This window comes from Belonocnema kinseyi, chromosome 4 (genome assembly GCF_010883055.1).
Source record: "Belonocnema kinseyi isolate 2016_QV_RU_SX_M_011 chromosome 4, B_treatae_v1, whole genome shotgun sequence".
Lineage (NCBI taxonomy): Eukaryota > Metazoa > Arthropoda > Insecta > Hymenoptera > Cynipidae > Belonocnema > Belonocnema kinseyi.
In genome coordinates, this window is record NC_046660.1 from 27855064 (window position 1) to 27859458 (window position 4395).

The following is a 4395-nucleotide window of genomic DNA, read 5'->3' on the forward strand; positions in this document are numbered from 1 at the left end:
CATGAATTTTTAATCAAATATTTTAATTTTTATCTGATAAAGATAAAATTTCAACTTAAAATGAAATAGTTCAATTTTCATTTGTTTTTAAATAGTTGAATTTAATCGAAAATGATGAATTTGCAAAAAAATAGTTGTATTCTCAACAAAAACGTATTCATTTTCTACTAAAAAAAATGGAATTATCCACAAAATGAATGAATTTTCAACTAAAGAGAAGAATTTTCTACCAAAAACATGAATTTTAAACCAACTCGTTTAGTTTTCTATCAAAAAAAGTTTTGTTTTTTGCCAAGAAATTAATGGTTATTTCTTAAGTTAAAAAAAAATAGATTTTCAACTACAAAAAATCCATTTCTAACATAATAGTTAAATTTTCAATCAAGGAGACGAATTTTCAACAAAAGTGAAAAAATGATTGAATTTTGAAGTAAAAAATATAATTTTCAACCAATAATAATGGAATAGTTACATTTTAGACGAATTTTCAACTAAATAGTTTAATTTTTAAATAAAAAGATCAATTTTCTAAAAAAAAAAAAATTTTCAATAGAAACATGAATTTTAAACCAACTAGTTTAATTTTCGACTAAAAATTTTCAACTTTAAAAATTATATTTTAAATAAAATAGTTTAATTTTCAATGAAAGAGACAAATCTTCAATAAAAGAGTTGAATTTTAATCGTGAAAATATAAATTTTTATCATAAATGGAATAGTTTAATTATAAAATAAAAAAAAAATACAACCCAAGTAAAAAAGGGCGAATTGTCAAGTAAAAAAAAAAGTTCAACCAATAATAATGGGATAGTTAAATTTTCAGTAAAAAAAATACTTTTGAAACTAAAAAGAAAAACTAATTTTGTACATAATAGTTTAATTTTTAACTAAAGACAAGAATTTTTTATAAAACCGTTGAATTTTCAGTCAAGCTCATGAATTTTTAACAATTTTCAACCCAGTAGTTGATATTTTAAGATAAAATTTCTACAAAAAAGATAAATTTTCAAACAAAAAAAGACAAATTTTCAACAGATTAGTTGAATGTTTAACCAAGAAATATTTTTCAGTTAATAAAGAAAAAAATTAACCAAATTGTTAGACTTGAATCTAGAAAATTTTTTATTATTGCCAACAAAATATATGAATTTTCAACTAAAAGGATTAATTTTTATAGAAATACATGAATTTTAAAAAGAATAAGATAAAATAACTGTCAATCTGATGGTTGAATTTTCTACAAAAGTAATTAAATTTGTTACAAAAAAAACATTTCAACTGAAATAGTTTCATTATTGTCAAGAACATTTATTTTTGTGTTAAAAATTCAACTATTTGTTGAAAATGTGTTCTTTTTTTAATTTGACTATTTTTTTGTAACAAAATTCATTTTCTGCAACAAAAAAAAATGAATTTTAAACCAAAAAATTTAATTTTCTACTAAAAAAGATAAGTATTTATCAATAAATAGAAAAGTTTAATTATCACATAAAAAAATTAATTTTCAAAAAAAAAAGAAGGCGAATTTTCAATAAAAAAGGTTCAATTTGGAACAAAAATAGATTAGTTTTCAATGAAAAAAAAAGTTTTAAAAAAGCACTTGAATTTTCAATTAAAATATATCATAATTTTATATTAAAAGACAGTTGAATTCAATAAAAAATGACGAATTTGCAACAGAATAGTCGAATTCGCAAGAGAAACAAATTCATTTTCTAACAAAAAAGTGCTATTCTCAAAAAAAAAAAATGAATTTTCAATTAAAAGCATGAATTTTTAAAGAAAAATACATGAATTTTCAAAGAAATAAAATATCTGTCAAACTGATTGATTGTTTTAACAAAATTATGATTTTTAACAAAAAATGGAATAGTTAAATATACAGATAAAAAAATTAATTTTCAAACAAGAAAAAAGTCAAATTTACAATCAAGTATTTTCAACATGAATTTTTTGCGAAATATCTCAATTTTTAAGTAACAAGAAATAAATTTGTAACCAATAATAATGGAACAGTTTAACTTTCAGTGAAAAAAATCATTTTTAATCTAAAAAAAAACGTATTTTGCACAAAATAGTTAAATTTCTAACTATAGAAAGAAATTTTCCATATACTTTTTAACAAATTACTTGCATTTTTAACATAATAGTTAATTTTTCAACCCGAAACGACAAATTCACAACGAAAAATTTTAATAGTTTATATTTCAATCAAAAATTAGTTGAATACAGATGAATTTTTACATCAAAAAGATTAATTTCCAAAAACATAGTTGCATTTTCTGTTGAAAAAGATTTCAATTGTCTCTTCAAGATCAAAAATTGAATTTTTAAATAAAAAAAATAAGTTTCTGTGAATAAAATGGAATTTTCCTTCCAAAATGACGAATTTATAAGGAAAAAGTATGACTTTTTAACGAAAATTTTTTATTTTCAACTAAACAGTTGCATTTTTATCGAAGAAAGATATAATTTATGCTAAAGCAGGCGAATTTTAAAATAAAAAGAAAACTTAAAAAAAGGAGTTGAATTTTCAAAATTTTAATGAACGTATTCAACTACTTTATAATAAAATTTTCCTTTTAGAAAATATTGCAATCTGAAAATTTTCAAAATTTTATTTGAAAAATATATAATTTTTAATGTTTGGAACTTGTCCCACTTTCGAAATTTTCTTATAATTTATAAATGGCACAATTTCCAAACTTTTCTAATAAAATTGTTCAATTTTCACAACATAATCTAAAAATATAATTTAGAACGATTTTAATTAGAAATAATACCATTGGTAAAGCTTATATTTTAACGTTTTTCTGCAAGAGGAGCTACGAAAAATGAAAGAAAATTAGTATTTTTTGGTTGAAAATTCAACTACTCGATTGAAAATTGAATTATTTAAGAAAGAAATTATTTTCTCGGTTGAAGGTTTATTTTGTTGTTTATATCTTCTTTTTTATGGATAATAAACATATTAATTTTCTAACAAAAATTTTCTATAAAACGAATTAATTTTAAACCAACTAGTGTAATTTTGGACTAAATAAGATTAATTTTTATCCAAAAAAGGAATGGTTAAATCTTCGCTTACAAAAATCGATTTTCAACTAAAAAAACAGATATTTAAAAAAAAAATAGTAAAATTTTCTTTCAGAGTGAAGAATTTTCAATAAAATAGTTGAGTTTTAATTTGGAAAAGATAAGTATTTGTCAAAAAAGAGAATAGTTAAAATTATCACATTCAAAAATTAATTTTCAATCAAAAGAAAAGAAGGCGAATTTTCAATAAAATAGATGAACATGAATTTTTCTACAAAAGTATTTAAATTTGTTACAAAAAAAAACTATTTTTTAACAACCTAGTTAAATTTTTTATAAAAGACATGAATTTTAAACTGAAATAGTTCCATTTTTGTCAAAAAATTCTATTCCTCAGTAAAAAAATAAGATATTTGTTATAAATTTGTTTTTTTTTAACTAAATTAATTTTCTGTAAAAAAAACATGAATTTGAAACGAAATAGTTTAAATTTCTACTAAAAAGATTAATTTTTAACCAAAAAATAAATGGTTATTTCGTCACAAAAAAATAGATTTTCAACAAAATAGTTAAGGTTTCAATCAAAGAGACGAATTTTCAACAAAATAGTTGAGTTTTAAACTAAAAAAAAAAAAAAAAATTTTAACAACAAATTGAATAGTCAAATAAAAATAAAAAATTTCATTTTCAGAAAATAGTAAAAAGTTGAAAATTTAAATTTTTTTCACGAAAAAAGGAAAAAAGAGAGGCTTCGGGGAAAGACGAAAGAAAATTAGTATTTTCTGTTTGAAAATTCAACTACTTGATTAAAAGTCGAACTGTTTAAGAAAAAAATGCTTTTTTGGTTGAAGGTTTATTTAGTTGGTTAAATCTTCCTTTTTTATGGATAATTAGTTGTTTTTTAACACGAAAATTCAATTATTAGTTAACAAATTTATGTATTTTTTAAAAATCTTTTCTTTTTTCTAGAAAATTTATCTTCTAGGTTGAAAATTAATTGTTCGTTTGAAATTTCAAAATTTTGGATTAAAAATTAATCAATTTTATTGAACTTGCAATATTTTCAATGTTTTCAATTGAAAAAAGTATCCTTATTTCTTCTATTTATACAGCATGAAATAAGATACATTAAAAAATAATAATAATTTATAGAATTAATTATAATAGTTCTCATAAAAATTGAAGTTATTTTGAATGCTTTTAGAATATTGAGTTAGAAAACTGGAAATTTGTGTTAGATATTAAAGTTAATTTTCATTTTCATTTTGTTAAAATTGTTGTTTTCTTTGAATATTTATTTCTTTGGTTGGCAATTGAACTTTTTTGTTGAAAAAAATCCTTTTTTTTTAAATTAATTTT